We start from the raw sequence: 23,639 nt of genomic DNA on the forward strand, positions 1-23,639 counted from the left end.
GATTTGGACTCCGTCCTCTGTTCTTTACTATGTTACCCTCTCTGTTTCTGGCTCTCAATTCCCCTTTTTTCTCTCACTATATGTCCGTTCCCTCTTTCCCCTAGCTCTCTCATTTTTCTCTCTTTTTCTAGAACTATCTTCCCCTATGCCTTTTTTTTTTCTTTTCTTCCTCACGTGTGTACATATAAGAAGAAAAGATGAGAGGAGTGATGAAAATGAATGATGGGAAAAGGGATGGATGTGACAAGTGAATAGTGTAGTAGGTAATTGATGTGACAAAGAAATAGTATAGGAAAAGTAGAAAGTAATTTTATTAGATTTGGTCCGTAATTTAAAATAAATTCTTCCGCCCTTTATGTAATAGACTTTGTTAGTAATATTACATATTCTCTTATAAAATCTACTAATAAAATAATATAAAAGTTAAAATATCAAGATTAAACCAAGAAAATACTAAATACAAAAAAATGATAAAAACTCAAATATGGTCAAAAATTAGGTGCTCACAACATGCCCCTATTTGCTTGAAAACATAAAAAGTTTTCAGGCAAAGAAACAGGTGAGCTATGTGACTGATTTTTACCATATCATTATTCAAAAGGGAAGAATAAGAGAAAAGAGTGAAAGAGTGCAATCGAGTCCTGGATTTGGACAACCTACATATCCCGGGTTATAAGGGAATCAGGTCGCGTGTAGTTCAAGAAGAGTGATGGAATGATGAGTTAGAGAGTCGAGTGAGGTTCCGTCGAGGCTTTGGTCTGTGGTCTTGTTATTACATAAAAATCAAAAGAAACTAAACAAGCCTATAAGCTATGAGTTACAAGATTCCTATTTATAAGTCTTCTAAAACTTGATCTTGAGTCTTGACTGGTTATTCATGCAGACTAATCTGAACCTTGATGCTTGCTCGCTACAGGTGCCAGTTCATTCTTCTACGTCCTCTTCTGCTGAAAATGGGAAATGCAATGCTTGTGATTTCAGTCATGTCTTGAGCAGTTCACATCTTTTCATCCGCTTCTGCATTCTGGATTCACTTCTTTTTGTTTTTTTCCTTTATTTTGGATTGAGACTTCTTTTTTTGGTCATCTCGAACCATGTGCCTCGAGGTAAAACCTACTCAGACACCAAAACAAACAAACGAATCAAATTTTTCTGCCCCAGTTTGCACTGAAAATATTTCGTAAATTATTGTAATAAAATTCTAAACTATTTCTTTATTGAAAGCAATAAAAGGTCGGGAATGGTGTACCATGAAAAAAATAATAATAAAAGACTAGGAAATGTAGACCTTGTCTAAAATGAAAGGAACTAGGGATTGGTATACCTTGATGCCGGTAAGGAGATGTAACCAGGGGTTGGTAGCATGTGCTACGGAAAAAGAATGTAATCAGGGGTTGGTATGCTGTATTACTGAAAGAATGTAATCATGGGATGGCGACCTATATTACTAAAAGGAAATGTAATCAGGGGATGGCACCCTGTATTACGGAAAATAAATGTAACCAGGGATTGGTACACTATATTACTGAAATTAAAATGAATCCCCTTGGCGAAAAGGTTTTACCTAGGTTAACTGCGAAAAGTGATCCTGGCGAAGAGTATTTCTACCCGGAATATGAGTTGGACCCCCTAGGCGAAACGGTTCTACCCGAGTTAAGCTACTTAAAACACCCTAAGCGAAGAGTACTTCTAACCGGAAATATGAGTTGGATCCTCTTAGGTGAAATGGTTCTACCTGAATTAAGCTACGTAAAATATCCTGAGCGAAGAGTACTTCTACCTGGAACTATGAGCTGGATCTCCCTAGGCGAAAAGGTTCTACCTGGGTTAAGCTACGTAAAACATCCGAGCGAAGAGTAATTCTATCCGGAACTATGAGACAGATCCCCCTGGGCGAAACAACTCTACCTGGGTTAAGCTACGTAAAACATCCTGAGCGAAGAGTACTTCTACCCGAAACTATGAGCTGGATCCCCCTGAGTGAAATAACGCTACCTGGGTTAAGCTACGTAAAAACAGCCTGAGCGAAGAGTACTTATACCCGGAACTATGAGCTGGATCCCCCTAGGCAAAAAGGTTCTACCTGGGTTAAGCTACGTAAAACATCCCGAGCGAAGAGTACTTCTATCCGAAACTATGAGATGGATCACCCTAGGCGAAAAGGTTCTACCTGAGATAAGCTATGTAAAACATCCCGAGCGAAGAATACTTCTATCCGGAACTATGAGATGGATCACCCTAGGCGAAAATATTCTACCTGAGATAAGCTATGTAAAACATCCGGAGCGAAGAGTACTTCTACCCGGAACTATGAGCTGGATCCCCCTAGGTGAAAATATTCTACCTGGGTTAAGCTACGAAAAATAACCTGAGCGAAGATTACTTCTACCCGGAACTATGAGCTGGATTTCCCTAGGTGAAAACGTTCTACCTGAGTTAAGCTACGAAAAACAACTTGAGCGAAGAGTACTTCTACCCTGAACTATGAGCTGGATCCCCCTAGGCGAAAAGGTTCTACCTTGGTTAAGCTACTTAAAACATCCTGAGACAAGAGTACTTCTACCCGGAACTATGAGCTGGATCATCCTAGGCAAAAAAGTTATACGTGGGTTAAGCTACTTAAAACATCCTGAGCAAAGAGTACTTATTCCCAGAACTATGAGATGGATCCCCCTAGGCGATACGGTTCTACCTGAGTTAAGCTACGTAAAACACCCTGAGCGAAGAGTTCTTCTACCCGGAACTATGAGCTGGATTCCCCTAGGCGAAAAGGTTCTACCTGGGTTAAGCTAAGTAAAACATCCTGAGCGAAAAGTACTTCTTCCCGGAACTATGAGTTGGATCCTCCTAGGCGAAAATATTCTACCTTGGTTAAGCTACGTAAAACATCTTGGGTGAAAAGTACTTCTATCCGGAACTATGAGCTGGATCCCCCTAGGCGAAACGGTTCTACCTGGGTTAAGCTACGTAAAACATCCTGAGCGAAGAGTACTTCTATCCGGAACTATGAGCTGGATCCCCCTAAGCGAAAAGGTTCTACCTGGGTTAAGCTACGAAAACATCCTGAGCGAAGAGTACTTCTACCCGAAACTATGAGCTGGATCCCCCCAGGCGAAAAGGTTCTACCTGGGTTAAGTTACGTAAACTAAGCATGGGTGAAGAGTACTTCAACCCAAAAATATGAGCGGAATCCCCTTAGGCAAACAGGTTCTACCTGGGTTAAGCTACAAAAATCAAGCCTGGGCGAAGAGTACTTCTACCCGAAATATGAGCTAGATCCCCCTAGGCGAAAAGGTTCTACCTGAGTTAAGTACGTAAAACATCCTGAGCGAAGATTACTTCTACTCGGAACTATGAACTGGATCACGCTAGGCGAAAAGATTTTACCTGGGTTAAACTACGAAAAAGAAATGTATGAATAATAGTGATACATGCTGAAAATAAAAGAAAATGGAGATTTTGCGGAAACTTACCTTTGGTGATATTCGTCCTTTAAGGATCGCCATCCTACACTGGTTTGTTTCTGTTTCAAACAAAGAAAATTTGTGAGTTTTAAAAGTGGTGGTCAGTTTGTGCCCTTGATGTCTTTGGCAGCTTGGCTTTGTGCCCATTCACTTCAGGAAGACTGACTGTATTGGTAGTTGGCTACATTGCTGGTAGACTTTGTTGTTGCTTTCAAGAGACTTTTGCTCTCTGTACCAACCCTGATTGTGTTTGTGGGTCAATCAGCCTTATCCCAACTGGAGATCTTTACTTAGGTGACCTTTTCTGATATCTTGAATGACTTCTTGCTTTTTGAGTAGTTTGTTTGTCAAAGAGAATCGCAACTGGGTATGCGCCTTTTGCGTGATGTGCATATTTCATAGTATCTGTTCAGTATTACAGGGAACCCGTAATCAATCTTGCGGTCTTTTCTTTGCTTGTTTTTGACAAGTAGGCAGACATAAATCTCTTTCGGGAACCTTTGTTTATTGCGCCAAAATCATGTCACGCGTATGTGTACAAAATTATTAGCGTTTTATTAATATTAAGATTATTTTGTCCAAAGTTGCGCGAACGCATACTTCGGTTTTAATTTTGAAAATCACAATTATGTCACACGAACGTATACATAATCGCGATAGATTAATTAAAAGTGCGCCTAAAGCATTCTGACGGTTTTCATCACAACCTCTTATTACATTCACTACGGAGCATGCTCCGGATAAAATATATACAAAATTCTCGAGGCATTCTTCGGATAAAATAATAAACTAGGAGACGACCTCTCACCTCAAAACTAAAATATAAATGTCTTAAAAATTTACCTACTCAAGCGTGGTTGGTCTAAACATGCTACTAGCGGTCCAAACAAATAAAACATAATTAAACTTAGTATTAAACCCAATTATAAGCATAAACTATGACCAAAGCCTAGATTTCATTTAATTTCAATTAACAAGATTCTCATCTTTTCAAATACTGACCTCATAACCCAATTTACTATTCCAAAGTCAATAAAATTGAAGTGGATTTCTTAAGGATTAGTAGTCTCATTTTAGTTTGGCGTGCTAGCACTGGAAATCAAATTCAATCACTAATTTAATAAAAAACAACAACTAGACTAATTTATCTCAATCAACAAACATACTACAACGGCTATTCATCCGTGGAGATCAATTAAAGCAAGTAAAGACAGACAAATCCCATGAGATAATTCAAAAAAAAAAAACAAGAGCAAAGGAAAGAGGAAAGAATGGACCTCAAGTGGAGCTAAAACAATCTCTGAACTTGGATTAACGAAAATACTTTTAGCCGGGTGATTAACAAGAACTCGGTTACAGCAAACTACGGCAAACTAAATCCGACCGAAAAATGAAACCGCAGCAGGAGCTCGGACCGCGAACCACGGAATTAACCTCAAACTATACCCCAAATCAGCAGCTAAAATAAAATTTCGATCCTCAACGGATCTCCAAACTAAACACGGACTGCAACTCCAAACGAGCTCAAGCAATGAACTTCGATAAAAAAAATCAAACTCTAACTCTGAATCTCAAACTATTTCAATAATAAAATGGAAAAATATTTTTTGGTTTAATTTTTTTTAATCTGGACTTGGAAAATCAAGGATTTGGACTCCGTCCTCTGTTCTTTACTATATTACCCTCTCTGTTTCTGGCTCTCAATTCCCCTCTTTTCTCTCACTATCTGTCCGTTCCCTCTTCCCCCCTAGCTCTCTTGTTTTTTCTCTCTTTTTCTAGATCTATCTTCCCCTCTTCCTTTTTTTTTTCTTTTCTTCCTCACCTGTGTACATATAATAAGAAAAAATGAGAGGAGTGTTGAAAATGAATGATGGAAAATGGGATGGATGTGACAAGTAAATAGTGTAGAAGGTGGTTGATGTGACAAGGAAATAATATAGGAAAAGTAGAAAGCAATTTTATTAGATTTGATGCATGATTTAAAATAAATTCTTCTGCCCTTTATGTAATAGACTTTGTTAAAAATATTATATATTCTCTAATAAAATAATATAAAAGTTAAAATATCAAGATTAAACCTAGAAAATATTAAATACAAAAAAGTGATAAAAATTCAAATATGGTCAAAAATTAGGTGCTCACATTTATGGGTTTAATAGAATTCAATGTATCGAAATAAATCCTATATATATATATATCTTGTTACACGAGTAGAACAAGAATCATTTGCGCGCAAATACAACAATAGGATCATGAGTTCGGTAGAACTTAATATATGTGGTTCGAACCTCATATATGTGCAAAAAGTGGCATAAATAGACTTAAATTTATATTTCAGAATCCACTCTTTCAACTAACAACACACAATCTAAATTCTGAATGCGCCTTTAACAAGAATATACTAACTTGTTTTTGTGTTGGTGAATCATATTGATCAATTGGTATCTGGTTAAATTTGAATATTAAAGAATCATACTATAGAAGGATGAACCAATTAATCATATGAAATGGTATTACAGTTTGCTGATGCAATTATGCATAGGAAATGTCAATTTCAATTACAAGGAATATAAAAGAATGGAAATTCACTTGTTTCTAAATTAAAAATTTAAGAAATTCTATTTAAAATCGCTTCCCTTAGGAAGCAATTTTAAATAGAATATTTTTCAAGCATTTATTGATGAACAACAATAACAATAAACCCAGTGTAATCCCATAATAGGAGTTTAGGGAGGTAAAAATACTATTTTTGATAGACCCCTGGCTCAGGAAAACAAAAAAGGAAGCACTGACAACAAACAACAATAACGACATGAAAATAAGATAACTGAAGTGCTCGATACAAGTAGTAATAGAGATCTAAGAAAAGGAAAATACAAAATAATACTCAATTATTGATGCAAAACTACTAATATAAGTATAATAAGTACTACATATAAATTCTCAATGTCAATGGAATATAGAAAAAAACAAGAAAGATCATAAAATCGGGCAAAATAATTATAGAAATCCAAAACAAAACTAATTTTATTATATCCAACGTAACATTTACAATTGCTTATCAAACCTTTGTACTATCCCAAAAGTCCAAAAACACCATGTACAAATTAGACTAGTGGTGACAAAAATTCAACCCAAAATTGTTCGACCCATCCAATTCGAATCAACCCGCATAATTTTAGTCCCATGAAATATGTTCAAGAGCCGTTTTGCATTATATCTAAGGGATTGCTTGATTCAGGGGATGAAGAAGCAATTTTACTTGATCATTATCAAATTGACCGTAATATTTTTGACCCGTTTTTCTTCGACCCTATTTTCAACCCGCCCACCCTGCTCACTCTTTCGACCCCTTCAACCAATCTTGAATTAATACCAAGAAAAAGAAGCAAAGATGGAAAAATTAAGGGAGAGAAAAAATATCAAATCTTGCTATGCCTATGCCAAAAGATGAGCATAAAAACACATCTTCTAATAATATAGAATCTTGAACGTTGTTCTTTGATCATTGCATAGCAACCTGAAGCAGTAGAAACTTTATGTTTCTTATTCCCTGAGGCTTCTTTTTTATTACTTTTTGATGATACTGAAACATCTTTATTTCCATGCCTCCAAGAAATTGCCCTTCTATTTTCTTGACATGCAAACGTAGAAACACATTGACCCATATTTATATTCCCCAAATACGGCAACGACGATGACAACAACAACAAAAAGCCCAGTGAAATCTCCAAGTAGATTTTGGAGAGGATAGTGTGTACGTACACAGATCTTACCCCGATCTTGTGAAAGTGGAGAGACTGTTTCGGATAGAATCTCGGCTCAAGGATATATTTCCTCAAACACCAAGAAGGCAAAACAAACTTTATTTCTCGGATCAAATTTTTGAAAAGAATTAAATTTCTCAAATTTTTTTGTGTGTGTAAGAACAATAACCACTTCTTTTTGTCTCTCTCAAAGGAGAGTTGAGAAGAAGGCCAATGGCACTTGACCCTACTTTTGAGCCACCCTTTTAGAGCACTATTTAAGACTTTTTTCTATGTTTATTTCTCTGTCTACGTGTACATGTATGTATGGAGAATAATAATTGTTAATAATTTTATTTAAAAATTATTTATATAGAGAATAATGTGGTTATGTTGTCAACTTCAAGCAAATATTTTGTTTTTTAAAATATACTAGTATATATTTGAACGTAAAGCAACTTTATCTACAAGCAACCGTTTCGCTTGTGGAAATTGGAAATAGGTTAGACTATTACCACCGTACGTTTCTGATTTAAATTATTTGGATAGGGATCAAATGCGTGTTACATGGCGTTTATATTTCTTGAATTTACTCTCAACCATTCAATTATTGGAGGTCAACTTTTGCTTCAAAAATGGAAAAAATTATAATTATGAGATTTTTAAATAATAATTTGTGAAGGTGACAATTTACTATCACTTTATCTAATATTATCGCACAACCGTTACCATCGACTACAATTGTATAATTATTATCACCGTCATTGCACAATAATCACCATCACTAGCCACCTCAACCCACCACCACAAGAACGATCATTACCATCGGCCACCACCATCAACCAGCACCGTCAGCCACCATCTCATGACCGTCATCCTAACTACCAAACATCGACTTTTACTAGCGTCACTAGCTTTTAGTGTGTGTGTTTAACTAAAATATTTTACAATATCGTATAAATTAAATTTTTCTCTAATATTTTTGTAAATATAATAGGAATTTTTAATATATATATATATATATATATATATATATATATATATATATATATAGTGAGAACAAAATATCAATCTAGAGGGCGTTTGGCTAAATTTATAAGTTGGTCAAACTGACTTATAAACACATTTTGACTTATCTACGTGTTTGGTAAACACCCGAAGTGTTTATAGGCTAAAATCAGCCATAAGTCATAAGTTGGTCACCCCCAACTTATGGCTTTTCAACTTATAAGTACTTTTAGTTTGACCAAGGCTTTTACTAGTTTATCCTTAATAATATATTTGAATTCACAAAATATTTTTCCCAAAATAAATTTTCTGACTTTCTCTTCATACTATATTCATTATTCATTCTTTTCTTTACAAAGAATTTTTTTAATTTATAATATCTTTTGTAAAGTTTTAAGGGTATTTTAGTCATTTTAATAAAAAATAGCTTATGAGCACTTTTCTACCAAACACATCAACTGCTTATTATCAGTTTCAGCATGTCTATCGAAACACGTACGTACTTATTTAAAAAATTAGTTTCATCACTTAAAAATATTTTTCAGCATTTCAAACTTATCAACTATTTACAATCAGCTGTTCCAAACGGACTTTTAGTTATCTAGTCCTTAAGCTTAAATATATTTGGATTTAAATATATTATCTTAAACTTAGAAGGAAATAATGACCTTAAATTAGAAGGCAATTTGAATTTTTATGATCAGGAGAAAACCTCGCACCGTGTTTATCTGGATGTTGATTGGTCCAAAAACTGAGTTGTATATATGATAGGATAAGGAAGAATATACGTATTATTACGGCGTAATTTTTCTAACAAGACTTCTTTTCTGCGTTGTATATCTAATGGGAATGAAATACAAAAGCTTTTGATAGCTTTGGTTGGCATTTGGTGCTCATCTGCTTATTAATTATTGGAAAAAACTGGTTATTATTATGTCATTATGACAGCTGATTATTTAAATTTTAAAACGCGTTCTCTTAAACAAGTTTAAGGTTGGAGCACTTATGTCATCAGCTATCAAACATCTCTTTTTTTCTTTCAATAATTCGGTGTTCGATATTTATATTGGAGAACGATTAATTTAAATTTACGCTGTAAAGTCTCGCTTTGAAGTGCTTCCTACCAAAAACGAGTTTATACCCGAAATTTGAACCCGAAATCCCTGATTAGAAATAGAAGAGAGTCTATTCACCACAACCTTTGCTGCTGACTGTCATAGTACTCCAATTGGCTGTAAATTATAACTCCATATATATTGGCTATAACTAGTTATGTGGCAAATCTAATAACCTTCGAGGTCCCATACCAAACTGCTATATTCGCTCCATATTATTTGTTTTTTTCTTTAAAAAGTTTATTAAATTTTAAGAAAAATATTTAATAGTCTAATCATGAGGATATTCGTCTACACTATCCTTTATCTCCCTCTTACTTAAACATCACATTTCATTGGGTAGGAATTAATCATTCTAATTAGCTACCTAATTGTAGGTTCAATCTATGGGCCCATTCCATAAGTCAAAGGACAGATTGTGAGATGCGAAACAATATTACTGCTTAAAAGGTCTTAATCTTTCTAAATTTACCTTCAAATTCCGCCATCCCTTTCTCTTCAAGAAGCAAAAAAAAAAAAAAGAAAGAAAAAAAGATGGATTTTTACACAAATAATCGGTCATATTAATTGTTTAATTTTTCTAATTGGTATACATAAATTATATACTGATTATGCACAACTATACATTTATAATATATGGATTATGCACATATTAGTGGTGTTCGGCTTGTGCGGCTAGGTTGGATCCCTGCTTGAGCAGCGACGTCCTAGCCACATGCCATCTCAATCAAGGTACAAGCGCAAATTAGACTTGTTCGATGTCGGTTTCCTGTGTTGCATACCTAATGCGCAGGCATTATCAAGTACAATCGATTGCCTTTCGCCCCTCGTGTCCCACATCGTCTTCGCTTCGTCGTGTGATGGCTTGGTCCATGACTAGTATGCTCGGACTCTCAGATTCGGTAAAGGCAGTGGGCATGTGGTCTTCATTGGCTCCAATCTGCCCATATAATGCTCCTTACGAATGACGGTCGTGCTCGTCTTGGACTTGGCCGTGCCCTTTGGGTCGGCCATGCTCATGCATCGACGTCAATGAGGAATGCTACCTGATTGATCCTGACAGTATTCATATGCTTGTCTCAAAGATTAAGCCATGCATATGTAACTATGAAAAATTTCAAACTGTGAAACTCCGAATGGCTCATTAAATCAGTTATAGTTTGTTTGATGATATCTACTACTCGGATAACCATAGTAATTCTAACACTAATACATGCAACAAATCCCGATTTCTGAAAGGGATGCATTTATTAGATAAAAGGTCAACGCGGGCTCTGCTCGTTGCTGCGATGATTCATGATAACTTGACAGATCGCACGACCATCGTGCCGGTGGCACATCATTCAAAATTCTGTCCTATCAACTTTCGATGGTAGGATGGTGGCCTACCATAGTGGTGACGGGTGACGGAGAATTAGGGTTCGACTCCGTAGAGGGAGCCTGAGAAATGGCAACACACCCAAGGAAGGCAACAGGCGCCCGAATTACCAATCCTAACATGGGGAGGTAGTGGCAATAAATAATAATACTCGACTCTATGAATCTGGTAATTGGAATGAGTACAATCTAAATCCCTTAACGAGGATACGTTGGAGGACAAGTTTGGTGCCAGCAGCCGCGGTAATTCCAGCTCCAGTAGCATATATTTAAGTTATTACAGGTAAAAAGCTCGTAGTTAGACTTTGGGATGGGCCGACCGGTCCGCCCTAGGTGTGCACCGGTTGTTTCGTCCCTTCTGCCGACGATGTGCTCCTGGCCTTAATTGTCCGGGTCGTGCCTTCGGCGTTGTTACTTTGAAGAAATTAGAGTGCTCAAAGCAAGTCTACGCTCTGTATACATTAGCATGGGATAACATTAGGATTTCGGTCTTATTACGCTGGCCTTCGGGATCAGATTAATGATTAATAGGGACAGTCGGAGGCATTCATATTTCATAATCAGAGGTGAAATTCTTGAATTTATGAAAGATGAACAACTGCAAAAGTATTTGCCAAGTATGGTTTCATTAATCAAGAACGAAAGTTGGGGGCTCGAAGACGATCATATACTGTCCTAGTCTCAACCATAAGCGATGCCGACCAGGGATCGACGGATATTACTTTTAGGACTCCACCGACACCTTATGAGAAATCGAACTTTTTGGGTTCGGGGGGAATATGGTCTCAATGCTGAAACTTAAAGAATTAACGGAAGGGCACCACCAGGAGTGAAGCATGTGGCTTAATTTGACTCAACAAGGAAAAACTTACCAGGTCCAGACATGGTAAGGATTGACAGACTGAGAGCTCTTTCTTGATTCTATGGGTGGTGGTGCATAACCGTTTTTAGTTGGTGGAGCGATTTGTCTGGTTAATTCCATTAACGAACGAGACCTCAACCTGCTAACTAGCTATGCAGAGGTATCCATTCACGCTATCTTCTTAGAGGGACTACGACCTTTTAGGCCGTGGAAGTTTGAGGCAATAATAAGTCTGTGATGCCCTTAGATGTTCTGGGCCGCACGTGCGCCACACTGATATATTCAACGAGTTTATAGCCTTGGCCGACAGGCTTGGGTATTATTTGAAATTTCATCATGATGGGTATAGATCATTGCAATTGTTGGTCTTCAACGAGGAATTCCTAGTAAGTGTGAGTTATCAGCTCGTGTTGACTACGTCCCTGCCCTTTGTACATACCACCCGTCGCAACTACCGATTAAATGATCCGGCAAAATATTCGAATCGCGGTGACGTGGGCGGTTCGCTGCCCGTAATGTTGCAAGAAGTTCATTGAACCTTATCATTTAGAGGAAGAAGAAGTCGTAACAAGGTTTCCGTAGGTGAACCTGCGGAAGGATCATTGTCGAAACCTGCAAAGCAGAACGACCCGCAAACTTGTTTAAACACTGGGGAGCGGGGCGGTGCTCCGGCCTCCCTCTGCGCAGCTCCCTCCTATACCCGGTGCGCCCCCTCGCGTACGTTCTGAGTGATTAACGAACCCGGCGCGGAAAGCGCCAAGGAAAAAAAAACATATATTATACTTCCGTCAACTTTTTTACTTTAAACGGTTAAGTGAACGACTGTTTAGGTTAATTACACAAAAAAGTTAGTAAGCCCCATGATTTTGCTTTTGCAGTATTTTCCTGTATATTCTCAGTTCAAGGTTTTATTTTCAACAAACAAATGAAGCAAATTTATACATTTGATCCGCTCAAAATTTCTAATATTTACTTATAGAAAGCAAAAACCCTGACTTGCTCTTTGTGATAAGAAAAGAAACATCTATCAATTATTAATATTAACTCCTATAGATGGCGGACCTTACATCTCTTTTTAAATTTTTTATCTTGACCCAAAGTTGTCTATTACTGAGTAAGGAAGAATAATACAGACGTATTAAGTGTAAAACTGTAAGACAGACTTATACAACTATTTGAAGTTGAGCAATTTCGTCATTGTAAAATCTTATATCTACTCTTCACGTTAGGAAAGAATCTCATTTTTGCCTTTGACTCTAATAGAGCTCTAACGTGATGATAATTTCAAATATTAGTCAATAGTTAAGGGGTAAATATGGATAGTTTTTTCAAAGAATTTGGATACGTTGTGTGCACTACACACATTCTATGTTGGAGTTTCGTTAATGATTAGATCAAATACGAAACAATTTGCTAACAGTAAAAATATGAATGAACCAAAAATTTAATAATGATGCAATTAAGCAATTTCTTGGAACGAATTTACACCTTTTCTCTTGATCACATTACAAGCTTTTCCTATGGAGAAAGCATCAAAAGGAAATGAGCCAAACAGGCACTCCAGGGGTAATCTTATGTTCTTTTTTCATTTTTCCACCTTTGGTGTTTACCAGTAATTAAGTACCTTCTGCTGTTGTAAAGTGAGATTATAATAAATTTAAGTACAATATATATAAATACAAAATTTGCCATTATTTTAAACAATTTCATTTTAATATTAAGTGCATTGGGTATTTAAATCGATCCTCTTTTATTTCCAATTTTGTAAATATATTTATCGGAGTTTTAATTGACATTAGTTACATTTTAATTGACATTAGTAATTATCCGGCCAAAATCCAAATTAGTTCCGCATGGTTAAATTAGAAAAAAGTATGTTATGTTCTTATTAAGTGTAAGTAAGTCAGATTTTTAATATAATTATCTTTAGCTCTTTAATACTTTGATTTGCCGAGCCTAAATAGGAGCAAGATTAATTCCTTTTCAACTAAAATTAGGCAATAATGTTATTCTTGTGCAAGCGAGGTCTAGCTTAAAATACGAGCAACTTGTTTACTACAATATATTTATACATCGTAGTTAATTTTAGATTTCAATTTTTGTATTTCCAATTATAATGTGCAGTAACATTTATCCATATTAAAATATCACTTTTTTTTTGAAAATTTTTCACTTTTGTTTGGAATCCGTGTCTGACCATAAAAATTTCAAATTTTACTTGAATAGTTGAATTTCGATATTTTTGAAAAAACTCCAAAAGACTGTTTTTCAAATTTTTTTCTTCAAATTATTCACAAAAGTTCAAAAACAACTCTAAATTGTATTCATGTCCAAACGCAATTCTAATTTTTAAATAGTATTTTTACTAAAAAATTTCACCTTTTTTTTTTTCGAAATATCACAATTCTTATGTCCAAACGCCCACTAAGTAACACGTAATTTTCAAAGCCATAAGGAGAACTTAGTTAGTACGACATGAACCAGGTAGCCACATTAATTACTAGAACTTATGTTGTACGTAAGTTAAATTTAGAGACAGCAAATCAATTTATTTTTAATAACTCGCCCAACGTGTCCAAGTTTAAAATGATGGGTGCATCTTGGTGTCAAGAAATATTTTTTACCAAGAATATAAAGAATGCACTTTTTATACCATTAGTATTCTTTGTAGAGAGAGGCAGTAAAATATACACTTCAAACTAAAAATCAAAGCAAATATACTATGTGTCAGCCAAAAAGTAGCTAGACCCTACACATCATTATCAATCTATCTCTACTTCATCATCCTCTCCTCTCCCCCTCCCCCGCCCCCCAAATGTGACATTTTTCAATAACTCATTTCTATTTTGTTAATTTTAATATTTTACTATAATTAATTAAAAACACTAAAAGCAATGACAAAATTTTGTATAATACAATAAAGTGTCCACTTCACCTATAAGTAGATTTTTAATTTCAAATCCAATTTGGTGAGTATTTTCAAGTTGAGCTCTACCAAATTTTGTTCTCATCCGTATTCTTCTTTGAGATTTTTACATGGCTGAGCATTTATAAAAAATTATCTAACAAAGTAATATTACTTTTTGTTTTTACAATCTTAGCATATTGTAAAGATTATGTCACAATTAATAAATGCACATATCAAGAAATATCACTAAAGAAGGAATTTAATATACCTCGCTTTGGGATCTTAAATTTTTTTGTAACGACCCGACCGGTTGTTTTGAGCATTCGCACATTGCTCGGTAGTTTTCGGGCGTGAGTAGCTCTGTATGATGTATTTTGACTTGTGTGAATTGTCGGTTTTGGTTTTCAGGTTATTCGGGACTGATTTGAAAGAATGATTCTCAACTAGGGAGCTTTAAATTTGAAAGAGTTGACCAAGTTTGACTTTTTAGCATTTGACATCGGATTGGAATTTTGATAGTTCCGTTAGCTCCGTTGGGTGATTTTGGACTTAGGAGCGCATCCGGATTGTGATTTGGAGATCCGTGGTGGAATTTGGCTCGAAATGGCGAAAGTTAAAATTTTGAAAAGTTTGACCGGGAGTGGACTTTTTGATATCAGGGTCGGATTCTGATTTCGAAAGTTGGAGCAGGTCCGTAACGTCGAATGTGACTTGTGTGCAAAATTTGAGGTCAATCGGACGTGATTTGATAAGTTTCAGCATCAGTTGTGAAAGTTTGAAGTTTTAAAGTTCATTGATTTCGAGTTGGGGTGTGATTCGTCTTTTTGATATTGATATGTGTGATTTGAGGCCTCGAGTAGGCCCGTGTTATGTTATTGGACTTGTTGATATATTCGGACGGGGTCCCGAGTGGCTCGGGTGAGTTTCGGACGAGGTTCGGATCATTTCATTGCATTTTGAATTTTTGCTAAGCTGCTGGTTCTGGTGTTCCGCACCTGCGACTGGTATTGCACAGGTGCGATGGTCGCAGAAGCGAGAAGAGGCTGGGTGAGGAAGACCGCATAAGCGGATTTTTGTAGCGCACCTGCGTGCGCGCAGATGCGAGATTAGAAGAGCAGATGCAAAAATCTTTGCAGAAGCGGAATTTGATATCCGCAGGTGCGAGGGTTGCTGGGCAAGGCTATCTTTGCAGAAGTGAAGTTTTTACCACAAAAGCGGTGGTCGCAGATGCGACGAATAGGCCGCAAATACGGAATCACTGGGGCAGAAGCTATATTATCGAGGGTTTTGGTTCTTTCTTCATTTTGGGAGATATGAAGCTCGGATTGAGGCGATTCTTGAAGTAATTTTCACCTTATGAATTGAAGTAATTGTTCTCTACTCAGTTTTGGTTATATTTCATGAATCTATCTTCGATTTTAGCGTTTGGTTGATGAATTTTAAAGAGGAAATTGGGGGTTTTGGCCTAAAGTTTCATAATATGAATTTTTGAGATTTGAACATCGAATTGGAGTTAGATTTGAGTGAAACTAGTATGGTTGGACTCGTAATTGAATGGGTTGTTGGATTTTATAAATTTTGTTGGGTTCTTAGGTGCGGGCTTTTGGCCGATTTTGGGCTTTTGATTCAAGATTTGATCTTTTTCGATCGGGATTGGTTCCTTTAGCATTGTTTGATGTATTTGAGTTGTTTTTGGTTATTTTCGAGCCGTTCGGAGGTCGGAACGCGCGTGATGGCATCTTTGGAGCATCGCTTGGCTTGCTCGGCTTTGGTATTGGCTCGTTCGAGGTAAGTAACTCTTCTAATCTTGGAGCTGAGGGTATGAAACCCCGAAATACGTGTTATATGATTAGTGTTGAGGTGACGCACATGCTAGGTGACGGGCGTGTGGGTGTGCACCATGTGAATTGAGACTCTGTTGTTCCCATGGAACTGTATAGTGGTCCTACTTTGTTGATATCCGTATTTTCACCATGTGATAAAGTAGTTAAGCTGTCAATCATGCTAGATATCATATTTAGGCTTTATGACGATACTGTTTGGACCCATAATGGTCGTTTCGTACTGTCATCTCACTGATTTCATTAATATTTCATACTCAGTCATATCCATGCATTCATACCATATCTCAGTCTCAGATATTATTTATTGATACATCATATCATTATTGTCGGGCTAGATTCATGACATTGTGAACCCGTGAGTGATACTGGAGAGATTGATGACTGAGTGAGGCCGAGGGCCTGAGTGAGAGTGATATTTTGGGATCGGGCTACACGCCGCAACATGCTATATTGATTATATTTTATATGGATCGGGTTGCACGCCGCAACGAGCCTGAGGGCTGTATATATATGAATCAGGTTGCACGCTGCAACGAGCCTTAGAGCGTTATAATATATATATATATATATATATATATATATATATATATATATATATATATATATGGATCGGGTTGCATGCCACAACGAGCCTTATGACTATTTATATATTATGGGATCGGGCTGCACGTCGCAGCGATATAGCGATTGGGCTGAAGGAGCCCCTCCGGAGTCTGCACACCCCCAGTGAGCGCAGTCGACTATATATATGTGGATCGGGTTGCACGTCGCAACAGGTCTTATGGTCATATATGGATCGGGCTGCACGCCGCAGTAGGCATTGTACAATGCTGAGTGATTTAGTGAGCTGAGCATTGAGCATAGTGAGAGAGGATGAGAGATAGTGAGATTGAGTACTCTGAGAGTGTGAGTACATGATTTATCTCTGAGATACATGGCACTGGCATGCACACATGACATACAGGCATAGAGATGCATTTTTTTCTCATGTTGTACGGTATCACGTCATTCATGACTTTTTACACACATTGATATATGGGCATAAAGAGGTATTTCACACTTGTTATCTGGAAAGAAAATGAAACATCTTATTTATTTTGGAAGGGATATTTGGAAAAATCACAGTTTTCAAACTTACTCGTATTTTGGCTTTTTCGGTAAAAGATTTGGGTTTTTACTGAGATACTTGAAAGAAAACGCCTATTTTTCTGGAACTGTGAACGAACTGAGCCTTTTATCCCTGAGATAATATTTTGTTACTTGTACTATGCTGTTATGAACTGTTGTGGAATATTGGTGTTGGACCCGACCTTTTTGTTATCTCATCACTACTTTCAATCTAAGGTTAGGTTTGTTACTTATTGAGTACATGGGGTCGGTTGTACTCATACTACACTTCTGCACCTTGCGTGCAGATGTTGGCTGCTGATGTTGCTGTGATCGATGGGAGCTAGATTGAAGATGTACCTGCGTCCCGGTTGTAGCTGCCTCTTATTCGTGATAGCTTTAAATCTGTAAAATTCTGTTTATGTACTTTTCAAACAGACGATGTATTTATTTCATTTCAGCTTTGTAAATTCTATTCTTAGAAGCTCATGATTTGTACTACCAGTTCTTGGGGAATGTATCAGATTCAGATAATTTCTTTACTTAATTGCTTTATTGATTATTATTGGAATTGGTTAGTGGTTAGCTGGCTTATCTAGCGGGTTGGGTTAGGTGCCATCACGACTAGTTGGCTTTTGGGTCATGACAAGGTAGTATCAGAGCTCTAGGTACATAGGTTCTACAAGTCATGAGCAAGTGTCTAGTAGAGTCTTGCAGATCGGTATGATGACATCCATACCTATCTTCGAGAGGCTACAAGACATTTAGGATATACTTCCCATCTTTCTTTCTTATCGTGTGACATCGATTCAGCTTGAAGCGTAACTCTTTGAATTCCTTCCACACATTTGTATGCTCGGTATCGACTGTGCATCGCCAGCTTGTGATTCTATGAATGAGGTTCGAGATGTGTATTCTGTGTTTTGGTGATGGGCCAGCCTGGAGGACTTAATGCCAGGTTTTGACGGTAGCTTGAACACGGTGATTTCGATTGTGTGAGCATGAGCTTTTGGGACTTATAGGTCTGTTGGTATCCCTATTAGCGGAATTCGTGATTGGATAACTATGTGGTGAGTGTGATGAGACTGCGAGATGTGTTCAGATTGTTCGAATGTGACGAGAAGAGTTTACTTGAGATGTAGCAAGGACTATGTGGTGTTTGATTTCTGTCTTGATTTTGCGTATGGTCTTGAATTATGGGTGTGTTGAGGGATCTCTCGTGTTGTTTAGTTGTGGAGTGAAGTAGATTCTCATGTCTTGTTAATGAGTTAAGAATCAAGAATATTAAGTAATTGCGTAGTACTCGTGACTGTGGAAGGGTATAGAGAGATGTCAGTTTGAGGCAGAGCAGGTGGGTTATCTCCTGCGAGGTGTCCTGAGGTTTTTTGGTCCTTATGATGTTTTGTAGAGAGTTCTCTTTTACCAGTGAATGATATATGTTGCAATTTGAGTTTGGATCGCTTGTGGAAGTTGGCTTGACTATTACAAAGGTGAATGCGATATTTGCAGATAATTTGAAGTATTAGATGGTTTGTGTTCAGGAGCTCAGGAAGGATTTAGTTGAATCGCACTGTGGTATTATGGTAGTAAGGGGGTATGGTTATTGTAAGTAGTCAGATGTTTTACTCCATGGCTTTGAGCCAAGTGGGGGAGTCTGCTATCGACAAGTTGATTGCACGATTGTGTGTTATATTGGTTTCGGTTCGAGGTATACTGGTGAATCAGCTATGACTGCAAGGGTTGAGATTGAGGATGACCCGGGTAAAGGAATTTCTGGATACAGGTTATATTACACTCTATGGGTATTTGAGAATCACAAAATAATTGAGTGGTTATTTGCGAAGGATGTAGTGTACATGGAGTAGGAATTTGCTCGGTTGCTTAGGAGTGTGGGCTACTCTTTACTCCCTTGGGTATTGTTGTGCTAATGAGGCACAGGTCGTTCGGTCCGTTTGGGCGGTTTAATAGATTTGAGTAGAGTGGATGACTCTCGAGAATGGTTCTAATGGATTCAAGATTCATATGTAGCGATTTGGAATTTTCAAGATTTGTATATGGCTAGAAACTGGGAGTTGTGTTTGATGGTGTCGAGATTTGTGGCATTTTTATATCATTGTGGATTGTGCATTTCAGTATCAAGAAGGTGAAGGAAATAATTTTAGATTTACATAAGGTCTCTTTAGAGTGGGTGTCTCGGTTATGGTACCTTGGGGTGCTTAAGAGGGAAGTCAACGGCTTATGGGCCTTAGGGCATTGTAGTTTGATACTAAGGTCTCTTGTGTGATGAATTTTGGTTAGGGATCGTGGTGTTCTAGCAAGGAGAAGTATCAATTTGAAGGCAATTTGGAAAGGACTTGATGGAATATGACAACTTTGTAGTAGGTTGGGTTAGCACAGTAATGGATATAATCGGTTCTTTGGGTACTTATGATGTGGCTAGTCTCTACATGTGTTTTGTGGCAATGCTTTTGGGTTTTGGTGACCTGCGTGGCTGGGTTGAGTTAGAGACATTCGGTTCTTATAGCTTGGTTATGTACAAATGGACTTTGAAGGGTTCTCATTGGTTTCTACCACGGTTCGAGGAGTATATTTCTTACCGGCGTGAGGAATATATTGCGTATTGAGATTTTCTCCGGGATAAGATTAAATGGAAGGCTTCTGACTGATCGGATATGTATTCTTCTTGGGACTCAGAGTTGATTACGAGATTCTTGTACCCTTCACAGGATGACATGGTAGATGCGGTGTTGTATGGGATTGAGATTTGCATGTGCAAGGTCACATGTCAGTTTGGAAGGGAAGGGCATAGATTCGTAGGCAGCATGGACGGTTTCAGATGACTAGGTAACTGATATTACTAATCGGTATGGCCTGATGAGAGTATACATTTCAGAAGGGGCAATGTGTTTTGATTTATGGATACTTCACTGGTATTGCGACACTCTTCTGGTTGATCGACTGCTGATATTCAAATTTTACTAGGTGGCACGGAAGAATTTTAGAAGTATTCCTCATGGGATGATCGTGTATGAGAGATGTGTTAGACATTCGGGCGGTGGAGATGGAATCAGATATGGTGATTCGTGTGTTTTATGAATTTGGAGGCCGGGAGTTCTCAGGAGCAGATTGTTTCATGGTTGTGCACTGTGAGGTTGTGGCCGAAGCTAGCCAGATGACAGTATGTGTTATGATTCAGTCAATTGTAGGCTTTTAGAGGTTTATTTATCTATTTGTGGGTGCCCGGAATTGATTTGGGGGTCCATTGGTAGGCCCAATTAGGGTGTGTATTCTACACCGAGTCGGATTAGTTGGCTCCATACTGCTATTGTTGAGGGATGTGCCGTTCGGTTGTTGTTGAGCTTATTCGTGTTCCGATATGTTCTGTGAGTTACTCTTCTATGCTACTTGGAGTTGTGATTTGTTGGTTATATGCACATATGGTGCGGTTCTATTGGGGCCTTATAGTAGAATTCGAGCGAGAAGAGTGTTGGGTATTGCTTGGTTGATGGAGTATTGGTTATGTTCTTTCGGGTTTTGTATGACATTGTGTCATTTGCTTCTCCGTGGTTATGGTAATGCATTTTGAGTATTTGATGTCGAATTGCACATGGTTATTGATTTTTAGCAGGGTGGCTTGAGTTATTTTGTTGACCGGAGAGAAGTTGTAAGGCATTCCCCGAGTCCCGTGGTTCAAGCACAATCGCTTTATTGACTACAACTTGGTTTGAATTAATTTTGGACAAACTGTGATTTATTGGTTTTCATGTTTTATCTATCCACTTTTATTGCTTGATTATTCGTAATTATGGAATTATCTTGAAACGAGTCATGCGTACGTGTACCCGTTTTGTTTGGCGCATTAAAAATTATGTCACGTGTGCGTGTACACAATTGATAACATTTTTATTATTATTTCAGCTCTGTTTTTGGGGTTGTTTTAAGGTGGAGAGAGCTGGCTTTTTGCTGATTTTTGTGACTATTTTTTAGTTGGTTTTGGGTGTGGTTCGGATGATATTTTGGGTCGGTTTGGAGCTGGATTTTGGGTCATTTTTCAGCTTTTTTTTGCTGAAATTCAAACTATTTTTGAGGAGTTTTTGGCTGGGTTTTAATAGGATTTGTGAGTGGAGTTTTAGCTGAAATTTTAGGGGGACTAGTGGGAGGAGTTTTGGCTAGAATTTTAGTGGGTGTATAAATAATAAAAAGGAAGAGAGGAAGAGTATAGGAAAATGGTGATGAGACAAGGGAATAGTGAAATGGGAATGAGATGTGATAAGTGAATAGTGTAGTGAGTGGGGTGATGAGACAAGGAAATAGTGTATTGAGTGGGGTGATGGGATAAAGAAATAGTATAAGGAAGGTATGGAGTAATTTTATTAGATTTGATCCGTACTTAAAAATAAATTCTTCCGACCTCTATGCTGTCACACTCTTTTTTATCCCAAAAGATATGTATGTCATGGATTGCTGTGGGTTAAAGAATTTTTCCAATTAAAGTGACAAATTTGAGTAGGGATTATTTTATTTACAGAGTCGCCACTTGGAATTGATTTTTGGGTGTTCCAAGTCACATTTTATTTGAATCCCCAGTCAAAGGAAGATTTGACTCTATTATTACTGGTCTGCGAAAATAAAATCCAGGTAAGAAATTCTGTTGACCGGGGAGAAGGTGTAAGGCATTCCCTGAGTCCCGTGGTTCTAACACAATCGCTTTATTGACTACAACTTGTCTTAGATTAATTTTGGATAAATTGTGATTTATTGGTTCTCATGTTTTACCTATGTCCGATTTTATTGCTTAATTAGATTTATGAAAATTATCTTAAAATAAGTCACGCGTACGTGTACTCATTTTTGTTTGGCTTGTCAAGAATCATATCACGCGTACGTGTACACAATCAATAACACTTTATTATATTAAGATTGTTTGGCTAAAGTCGCGCGATCGCATACTTTAATTTTTTTGGTAATCTTAATTATGTAACGCGAACGTATACATAATCACGATGATTTGATTAATTAAGAGCATGCCTAAATCATTCTAACGCATCATGATTATTTATTTTCTAAGTTTGGGATTATTGTAAGGCCAAGAGTTATGGAATGGATTTGTGTAGAAGTGTAAAATTTAATTATTAGGATTATTTACAATGAATTGCTTTACTAAGTTATGAAAAATATTTGCAATTATTTATTATGGAATAGATATAGGCTAGCTTATCCATCAGGGTACCAGTGTTTTTATTGTGGCCTAATTAATTTAACTCATGGTGTATATGTTTAAATGAATACAGAAGGCCCAACTATTTTCAAGATCAAATACTAGACCATTAATATGAACGAAATTCCTTAATTCTAAATAAAAAATAAAATCTTATCTAGTTAATCTAGTTAGAAAAAAACTTGAAACAGACAAAAAGAATCTAAAGTCCTAATAAGTATAGACAAATGTAATAAACAAAATGGCATGGCAAAATCTCTGTGAATTCCAATTTTTAGCATACAAAATCAAGAGGCAATATCCAACAATTTAAACAAGATTCCATAAGCTTTACGTAAACTAATCAAGCGTGCATTTGAAAGCTTAAACAAGTAGAAACTATAAACTTAACAACTCAGTAAATATCTAACAATAACTTATAGGCATGTAGGTTAATAAAAATTGAAGGAAAAATAAAATAAAAATAAGAACGAACCTCAAATCAATAAACTTTCTTCAATATTCAAAAGGCGAATTTGTACAGAACAGTATCGTTCTGATAGCCAAAGTGAAATTTCATCAAGAGAATCCGGACCAAAAACCTCGTCGTAAACTTGGACGGCAACCTCGAACAGGAAAACTTCGAATTTTAACTCCTACATCGCTGAATAAATAGTCCAAGAGTGCATTTTGTGAGCTGTGTTTTTTTTTTAAGATTTGTTTGGAGCTGAAAATGGTGGCCTTTTGGTGTAAGTTTCCAGCTCGTACGAGATGGATTTATAGGAGGAGAAACTGAAGTGTTGATGGCTGTTTTTCAGCTGATTTTCAGTTCTGTTTTTGGCTGATAATGGGATTTTTTTGAGATGGTTTTTGGAGTTCAAAATGGTCTTTTGGAAGGAAGGAGAGGGTATTTTTCAACTGGAGACTTCCCTCTGGACAGTGATAATGTGGAGTGATAAGGGGTAAAAGTATACTAGTGTAAAGTGACATGAGGGAGTTGGGGGAAATAGG

At 37.0% G+C, this 23,639-nt stretch overlaps 1 long non-coding RNA gene across 1 annotated transcript; it reads right to left on the reverse strand.

Moving 5' to 3' along the window:
- Window positions 1-558: 558 nt before the first annotated feature.
- On the reverse strand, window positions 559-23,639 carry LOC104107383 (uncharacterized). The gene is made up of 3 exons (XR_011411028.1): window positions 23,125-23,639; window positions 3,474-3,869; window positions 559-1,113 (listed from the first exon to the last, which is right to left on the reverse strand). It is a non-coding gene; the product is annotated as an uncharacterized lncRNA (long non-coding RNA).

This window comes from Nicotiana tomentosiformis, chromosome 9 (assembly GCF_000390325.3).
Source record: "Nicotiana tomentosiformis chromosome 9, ASM39032v3, whole genome shotgun sequence".
Classification (NCBI taxonomy): domain Eukaryota; kingdom Viridiplantae; phylum Streptophyta; class Magnoliopsida; order Solanales; family Solanaceae; genus Nicotiana; species Nicotiana tomentosiformis.